This window comes from Trichosurus vulpecula, chromosome 1 (genome assembly GCF_011100635.1).
Source record: "Trichosurus vulpecula isolate mTriVul1 chromosome 1, mTriVul1.pri, whole genome shotgun sequence".
Taxonomy (NCBI): domain Eukaryota; kingdom Metazoa; phylum Chordata; class Mammalia; order Diprotodontia; family Phalangeridae; genus Trichosurus; species Trichosurus vulpecula.
The window spans coordinates 345,649,082-345,659,299 of NC_050573.1; the positions used below are offsets into that span (position 1 = coordinate 345,649,082).

At 33.6% G+C, this 10,218-nt stretch overlaps 1 protein-coding gene across 1 annotated transcript in view; it reads left to right on the plus strand.

Annotated features, from left to right (window-relative positions):
- The window catches only part of SEMA5A (semaphorin 5A), a 464,624-nt gene that overhangs the window by 146,965 nt on the left and 307,441 nt on the right, over positions 1–10,218 (plus strand). The window lies entirely within an intron of this gene.

Consider the following 10,218-nt stretch of genomic DNA (forward strand, 5'->3'; position numbering starts at 1 on the left):
ATCACCTGGCAGGATAAGGTACCAGACACTGAGGTCCTTACTCAAACTAAACTGCCAAGCATTCAAACTCTGCTTCAAGGAGCACAACTCCGATGGGCTGGTCAAGTTGTTTGAATGCAAAGCACATGCTTGACAAAAAGACTATTTTATGGAGAACTCACACAGGGCAAGTGTTCACATGGTAGTCAGAAGAACCAATACAAGGACACTCTTAATGTCTCTCTCAAGAACTTTGGAATTGATTGTGTGACATGGGAGATGTTGGCACAGGAGCTCTCATCATGGAGTTTCCACATCAGAGAAGGTGCTGTGCTCTATGAACAAAGCAGAATTGAAACAGGTCAATGGAAATGCAGGATGTACAGGTTTGGAGTATCCATCTCAAATGTTCGCAGGGATTATTTGTGCCCGACCTGTGATAGAGCATTCCGAGCTTGCATTGGCCTGATCAGCCACAGTCAGACATATTGAATCTTGACTCAAGCACAGTGATGTCATTTTGGTCCTCTTCGAGAACAAAGGACCATAACCATCCAGCCAAGCACAAAGTCAAATCCTGGTCTTCTGATTCTGTCATTTCCGCCCCCCCCCTACTTCTAATACATCCTTTCAGCATCAGTTTTTCCCTCATGTCATGGTCTTTTTTATGTGGGCCATGCAATTTAAATTTTCTGAAGCTTCACCAAAGCATAATCTCCATTAAATTTTGTGTGTGAGTGGATGTATATACATATGTGACATACATATGCAAACATAGATATGTTTGTATATACACATATATACCTTTATGTTCACTTTCTGAGAGATAACGAAGTTATTCAGATGCAAAGTTAATCAGATTTATAGCTTCACTCAAGTTCCCTAAGAATAAAATTTATTTCATGTAACAATTTTTAAATTTTATTTTGAACAATGGGATGATGTTGTGTTCATTGGCATTTTGATTATAATTTCCATGGCCATTTAAAATTCTTCAATGTGTTGTTGAAATACATAACATAAGAATATAAAAGCAAACATAATAAAAAACCCTCAGGTTGTTGTTAATTTTTGGCATTGTGTAATTAAACCACTTTTTAAATGTTGTCTTTTGCCAGTATCTAATTAGTAAAACCATCTGTTGAAGTAGTGCCAACCCATCTGTCTGTAATGTTGTTCTCTTCATTTTTATAAAAAAGAGTCTGCCTTTTTCTGGTCCCTGCCTAATTAACTTCTCTTACTGTAGAATGTAATCATACACAACCTTGTTTACACATTTCTCAAAAATATGTATATGTGGGAATACCTGTACATAGCTTACAGATGTAGATAAAGCACATAGTCAATAAACATTCAATAAATACCTACTATGTGTTAGGCACTGTGCTAAGTGTTGAGGATACAAAGAAAAGTATAAGGCAGTCCTTGCCCTTGGGGAGCTCACAATTTTATGGGGGAAACAACATAAAAAAGACTGTGTACAACAAGCTCTCTGGCTCTGACTCTCTGGCTCTGTATATACATACTATACATATATGTGTGTGTATGTGTATATACACATACATATGTAACCAATAAAGTTGAAAATATTAGAATTAAGAGGAATTGGGAAAGTCTTTTTGTAGAAGGTGAGATTTTTAGCTGAGTCATGAAGGAATCCAGGGAAGTCTAGAGGCAAAGATGATGAGGGAGAGCATTCCAGGCATGGGGCGGTGGTGGGGCCTGCAACCAGAGAAAATGCCCAGCGTAAGGAGAAGGAGAATTTTTGTGAGGAACAGTAATGGGGCCAGTGTCACTGAATTAAAACAGTGGTTGGGGAGTGGGAAGAATTATAACGTGTAAGAAGACCGGAAGTCAAGGATGTTGTGAGGATGACTAAGTTATGAAGGTCTTTGAATGCCAAATGGAAGATTTTATATTTGATCATAGAGGTGATGGGTAGTCACTGGATTTTAATGAGTAGAAGTAGGTGTTGATATGGTTGAATCTGTGCTTTAGGAATATCACTTTGGCAAGTGAATGGACAATATACTGGAGTGGGGAGAGATGTATAAATACACACACACACACATATATATGTGCATATATATATATATGCATACACACATTTATACACACACACATACAGAGAGAGAGAGAGAGAGAGAGAGAGAGAGAATGATGAGTCCATGGATATATATTCATAGCTCATGCATTTATGTAGTTATGTATAGATATATGTGTATACAGTATGCCTATATTCACATAATGCACAGATATACATATACACATTTATGCATGCATTTCAACTCATATAATTCTCCCATTTACTTCTTATATTTATATGCAGGATTGTCACCTCCTGCATTTTTGATAACTTATTTGGTTGCTATATTCAGTGTTTTAGCATGAATAGATTAAATAAACTAGAATTTTGTGGTGAGAGTGAAAATGACCACATCAGTATTCTCAGACTTTGCATGATGATGTCTAGACAGCAAAAAGATTTTCATTCCATTAAAATAAATGTTGGATGACTGGACTAAAGGTAGAGATGTAGGTATAGATGTGCCTGTTGGTGTACATACATATACACTCTGCTTGAAGTATCTATAAGTTGAAGTCATAGACTTATAGAATCTTAAATGTAGGAGCTATATTAGTCTGCACCAGAAGGAATATTACTCATTTAGTTTAAATGTCTTATTTTACAGATAGAGAAATTGCTATAAGGTGAGCGTCCCAAATTTACCCTAGATCATGCGGTTGGAAAATGTTAGAGAAGGAACTAAATCAATGCATATTGAACATACTGGGTCTAGGAATTCACAGTGAGCTGACTGGGATGAAATAATACACACACATAAACACTATCTGACTTTGGATAAATTGCTTAAATTTTCACTTACATTTTGCCTTTTGTAAAATTATACTTTCAGAATATTTGACATTTAAAATATCTTCGGTGCTAAGATTTTATGTTTGATTTCTACTTTTATATTCTTCAAAATATAGGAGATCCCACTAAACTATCATCACTATTTTACTGTTTTCTTCAACATGTTATATGTTGAAGTGATGATACCAAGACAGAAAGTAACACAAAGTGCCTTATATACCTTATAGCATGTGAACCTAACCCCAACCCAGTGATATAGTTGCCCTGCAGTTATTCTTATAAAATAATAACATACATGATATTGTTATGACTAATAACACAATAACATATTTGTAGTAATAATAATAATAACTACAGCTATTGTTATCTCTATTTTAGGAATGAATTTTTAAAAAGCTTGTATTAAGTGCTGACTATGTACAGAGCATTGTGCTACTTGCTGGGGATACAAGTAAAAGAGTCATTTTACAGATGAGAAAACTGATTCAGCTACTCAATCTAGTGTCAGAAGATAGCATTTGAAATAATATCTTCCTGATTTTATTCCTCTCAATCTCTGAAGGAATCAGGCAATGATGAAATTATGGATATTTTTAATAAATTAGAGAAGAATTAGTGAACACAGCATAAGACCAGAAATTACTTTCTTAATGAATTTTTGTAATACAATTTAGAAAGCCTATAATAACATAAAATGTAGGAAATAAAATGCATCTAGGATAATAATATATCAATATGATAAAGTCATTTATGTATAGTGTTGCTATGCTGATTCCACTTATCTTAAGGTTTGGTTATATCAGAAAATGTATTAAACAATGAAAGCATAATAAAAAATAACTGACACATATAGCACCTTAACATTTGTCCAGCACTTTGCATACATTATCCTTTGTTAGCTTTATAATAATTATATGAATTGGATATCAAGGTTATTTTTCCTATTTGTGAATGACAGACCAAGTTCAGAGAATTTTAAATAAGTTGCTCATGGTCACACAGCTAATAAATATAAGATGAATCATTGCATCTCATGTCTTCTGAATTTCGAGTATACCTTATGTCCATTCTACTGCAGAAAGATGACTTTCACATCAGATATGGCGATTTCAGTGACCCAGTGACTCAACATTGAATCAACATTGGAGGACAAGGATTAGAGTACAAGGTTGTGTTTGGATATAAAAATAACTTGTAGGACAGGAATCTAAATGTATTGTTAATAACATGTTTGCATGAGCTTTGCCATTTTGGAGCCATTTTATTTGTGTGTGTATGATCCTTTCAATGACTTTGTAAGATCAGCAGTTCTCTATTTTATACAAGAATAAATAGTCTCTGAGAATTGTCTTCTCCATGTGACATAGTTAGAAAGTAGCTGAAGCCGTGTCTTTAATCTCTAGTCCAATGAGATTCTTACGGTCTTGGTGACCTGCCTCAGAGGAATTCACTAAATGATGTGAAGCAGAAGCTTTTAGTTCAGGGTGAAAATGATTGTTTTAGGTCTTATACAGTATGTCCCAACTGTATAAGAGTTTTGATACACCTTGTATTTTGATTCAACCATTCAATCACCCATGCTAGGAATACATTTTTCAGTGTTTATAATTATTCCATCGTGTAGCTCTGTAGCAGATCAAAAGAACCTGTGCTGGCAGTGTTCTTGTTGTTGGGCTTATGTTGGTCTTCCACCCTCACAACAGCTGCTAGCTGAATTGTTATTACAAAATGGCATAGTCAGCAGGATTCAACCACATTCAACCACCATCTCAGTACCTCAAAACTCCATACTTTCCTTTTAATCTGCAGATCTGTTTTATTAAGGAAAGTAACGTTAAGGGGTTAACAATCTTACTTTAATCCAACATATACATATAAACTCACTTAGTTCAGGAGGAAAAGCCAGCAACCTGAACTTCAGAGCAAATACACACAAATTACAAATATACATGATATAAACAGACCAGATCACAATTCACAGTTACCAAGAAACCGCCAACATCTGGGTTGACAAGCTGGGGGACTCTTAACAACAGCTGGCCCAGAGTCATGTGCCACTCCTCCCATGACTCAGAGCCCTCAGCAAAGAACTCTTTTATCTCTTTTTACACAGTCCTTAGACATCATCAAACGTCATCTGAGTGACCAGAACTTAGTCACCTACTATTGGCTCTGGTCTTAGCAGCTCCCCTTAGGGCCCTGGGGGCTTCATGCCAACATCGGCTTAGCACCTAGTACGGGTTTGGGCCTGGAGTTTAGCACCTAGTTAGACTCAATCAAAGACACTTAATTAATTTAGCATTCTAAAACAGTAAAAAGGTCCCACCTTAATTAATATTACAATATGTATGTATTTATGTCACTGGGAACCATGCAAAAGTGAGGAAAAATTACAGCACTTTGCAGAGGGCCATCTATGGCTAATTTATAGGAAGTCATGAGAAAGAGCAATATAGGAAGGACATCAGGGATGAGTTGTGATGTACATCTTTGGAGACAACATCCAAATCAATTACATTACAAATCATTTCAGTATAAGTTACCAAACTTTGTAAGAAAAATATTTACATACTAGGTGTTCCAAATGTCTTAGTGCAATTTTGGGGCAGCTAGGTGGCCCATTGTATAGAGTGCTAGGCCTGAAGCCAGGAAGACCCCAGGCATGTACTAGATATGTGATCCCAGGCAAGTCCCTTAACCTCTGTTTGCCTCAGTTTTCTCATCTGCAAAATGGGCATTATTATAGCACCTACATCCCAGGGTTGTTTTGAGTATCAAATGGGGTAATTTAAAACACTTAGCACAACATCTGACACACAGTAAACACTTTTAAAATGTTAGTTATTATTATTAGTAGTAGCAGTCATAGTATTATGTTAATATTTTCTAACACCGTCTAATTATAAATGAAGTTTACTACCATTACTACTTTATTTTTTCAAGTTACCCACTGTTTTCATTCAGCTTTATATGACTATGTATTAGGAAATGGTTTCTCCGTTTGTAATGAATCCAGCAAATGTTTAAATTAATTTATTTATTTAGAAACAGATAATTTGGCCTAATCAATATACACATAACACCAGTCCCAATAAAAGCCATTCTTTCACATTACCTAATATCATATTGTGAATGACTATATTTTTCTACCTACCATTGTAGTCTAATGAAAAGAAAACAGATATCCACGTATAGGCAGCGCATTGTAGACACTGTGATCCACCACAAGTTTTCAGTGAAGTAACCTTGCTTATTAACATAGTACTATCACAACAGTCTTTCTAAATAGCACTATACCCCTGTAGAGTGAAGAACACTTGAAGATTTCTACCACTTCATCCTGACCCCTTGGTTAGGGAGTATTATTTCCTTATATTTTGGATGGAGCAATACAATTTAAAATCCTCTCTTTCTTATTTGCAATAAAGAGAGGAATTTTTTTTCTTTTTGCTTCTTAGCTAATATATATCTTGTAAATGCAAGGAGCATTTAGGCATTCCACAACTTCTATGTTGCCTTTTGTTTGCCTTTTCTGCTATGGAATCTGAACAAACCTGATGATGTTTGATAGGAATTCTTCCCTTTCTATCCTTCGAGCAGATTAAAATCCCTGCATCTGTTTTGCTTGTTGAAGATAGCATCAGTGTTTCACTTAAAAAAAAAAGATAATTAGACTAACAAGAACAGTCAGGATGTTTGTTACTTTAAGAAATGCTTTACAATACATGTTTTGCAATACCATAGTTTTCTTATAAAAATACAACCAGTCCTTCTAAGTTTAGGAAATAAAAATTATCCATAGGGTCTCTTTTGCTAATATACTTCATTACTGCAGCTTGATAAATGAGTATTTGGACTCTTGCCTTTACAAATACACACAAAATTTGGATAAAGATTACTGATAGCTGTCTTTAAATATTATTAATATTTTTATATACAAAACTTCTTTTTCCTAAGCCTCGTGGGAAGTAGATAATGGAAGTATTTTTATTCTTACTTTACAGATGAAGAAACTGATTGAACGGTTAAGCAGTTAGCCCAAGTTCACATAGGAAAGATCATTGGATTTGATGTCGCAGGACTTAGGTTCTGCTGTGTACTATGTCTGTGACTTTTAGCAAGTTATTTTTTATCTCTCTGGCCTCAGTTTTCTCATTTGTCAAATGAGGGAATTAGACCAACTGATCAATCAGGTTTTTTCTTAGTTTCAGTTTATGATTCTGTGACAAATTAGTATCAGGACTAACACTCAAATCCCCTGACACCAAAATACAGTTTCCATCAACAACAAAACTGACAGGTCTTTTAAAAACATTATTAACAAAAGAGCATTTCTGTGGGCTAAATCTGAGTCTCATCTGTACTGATAGTGTATCATTACATGACTGACAAGCATAGCCATGTTTCATGCTGTTACCTCTTTCTGATGTTGTCCTCACATTCCATGCAAGCATTTGTCATCATGGCATGTAATTAAAGACAAACTAGTTTAAATTAGATATAAATCAGTTGTGTTTTTAAGTAAAGCTGACTCTATCTGTAATCCAGTATTATGAGCATTGTGTCATTTAGTAAGCAATATAGGAAAAAATGATATAGCAAGTTTTTGATGTTGGTTCTTGACACTGATAAATTTTCAGGGAAATTATAGCATATATATTTTAAGAGAGTATTCTTTGGATGAAATGGTGTGTCTCTTTTGAAAATTTATTATGGAACTATCTTTATAGAGTAAGGTAACTAGTATATATGCTATTCTATTACATAATCTCTATTTGGAGCATTCTTCATACCTTGAGTAATGTCAGACTGCTTTCTTCAAACTCCTTATCTCTTTAGAAATAATAATAACAAATTTGTAAAATTGAATTAAGTTATTTTATTGTTCTTTGAGTTGATATTTTTTGTGTGTTTCATCCAAACTATAAAAAACCTTATGTCAGCCATTTAAACAAAAATTCAGATCTGTTATTGGAATGAAACTCTGCTCCTTCAGGAATTTAACTATAACAGAAAATACAGTTAATGCAGAAAATAGTAATAAGGGATGGAGAAAATATGTGGTGTTTATTTTTTTCTAGAAGATTATATATGTCTATATCTATACATATGTATCTACATCATAGCAAAAACAAAATTGCTCATACTAAAATCTTTAAAGAGACTTGAAAAAGCACATCACCGTATGTAATATTGTAATATCTGAAGGTATTTTTCTTCCCCCTAAATGGGCTTTGTTTATTATTTTAGGCAATTTCAGAGTCTACTAGCAAGGAAAGATCAGATATCTAAACATACTGAAATGAAGCCGACATGAATCGGCCTTGTTTAGCATGAGAAGAAAAACTGTAGTTCTAATTATTAGGTTATAGTTTGTGTTCTTTAGAGGTTATTTTTAAAATCACAAGTGACCCTGCAAATGCAAATCCTATGTTGTTTATCTACATGGTATATCTCTCATCATACAAAATATTCATTGGAGTGTACATTATATTTATGTCAGTGGAATCAATCAAAATCCTGCTTGGCTAGACATATTTTTAAATTTTACATTTTGAGAACAAAAATAATGTATTGTAAGAAAGGAAAGTACTTTGGCAGAAATTTAGGTTATTTCTCATTGTAAAGTTAAAGGTTAAAAAAATTTTTAGTAAGAAAGAATTACATCACACAGAAGACACATTACTTGTGTTCTACTGGGCCAAGTTAAATGAAGACATTTGACCACAACATCACCAAACATCTGGATGGAAACTGTAAAATTCATCTTTGGTCCATTTTTGAAGGCATATTTTTTGCGTTTTTTGCACGTAAGGATTGGTAGGATATGCTAGGGATGTTTAAAGGTAAACATGTTCAAAAAGAACATGAAAGTTGTCTACAAGTACTTGAGAAGCTGTCTTGTGGAAAGGGGTATGGACTAGGCTCAAAGAACAAAAATAGGAGCAGTGAGGAGAAGCTACCAAGAAGCAAATTGGAGTTTGATGTAAAGAAAAATTTCCTGAAGATTAAAGCTTTCCAATACCCTATGAGGTAGTGGGCTCCCCTTCTATGGAGATCTTTAAGCAAAGACTGGATGGCCATTTGTTTAACGTTTACAGAGGGACCTCTTTCTCAAAAATATATATCATTACAGATATAATTATATATAATATATATATAATATAGTAACATCATATATATTATATATATTGATTATATATATTATTATACTATATATTAACATTATATATAAACATTTGTAACATGAATATTTTATGTGTATATATATATGCATGAATATATACATATAAATAGATAATATGTATATACACATATATACATATACGTATGGATACATACATTTATTGAGGTATTATGGTAGAGGATACAGAACTGCCCCCAGTCAGGAAAACCTGAGTTCAAGTCTTTTGTGACACATCCTGGCTGAATAACTTTGGGCAAATCATTCAATTTCTCAGTACTTAAGAAACTCCCTAAGAGTTTAAGTTACAGAGAAGGTATTCACCTCTATTAGTAGAGGAAATTGATTATTAGGAACTCCCTCTAACCATACTGCCATTAGTCCAGTCCTGACTTCTGTGATTTTTTTTATTCTGAATTGAACAATAATTAACAAATATAAACTTTTCAATATACAAAGAAACACAATACAGATGACTATATAAGTAACTTGGCTTTTGGGGGGAATATGGCTTGGATTCTTTGGTCACAGAGGCACTATCCAAGTCTACGTTCAGTGATTCATTTCCCTTCCTTTCATCAAGATACTCAAATGTTGTACAATTAGATTTTTGTTGTTCTTTTTGTTTTGTGTGGATTTAGTAAAACTTATAAAAATTGATGAACTGATATATACTTAAATATTTAAGTCCTGTCTACTAAGTAAAGAAAGATACATGCATATGTGCAAAGCCAGACTGATGATCAGCCAAACATTCCTTCAGTCTACTAATTCAAAGCATCTTAAAACAGTGTCTAAAAATGTTGGCAACTTGTGCCTGTACTTAGTTTTTACAGATGATATGCACTTATTTGTTTTGACCAACTTGTCATAAGTCACCTCCTTGGTTTCATAGATTGTCAACCTCTGCAAATTTGGAGAATGATGAAATAGTTGATAATCTTTTTTTAAAGTTACTTATGGAGAGCAGCATCCTTCTTAGCAGTAAGCCTCCATGCAACATAATTTAGTCCTATACACAATATGAAAATTTGATATCAATTAATATGTGACTGACATTTTCTACCCTGATCTCTCTGCCCAAAAAACTATTATTTAATTTTATAAATATTATATATATATGTGTGTATATATATATATATATATATATATATATATATATATTTCTCAAGCCAAC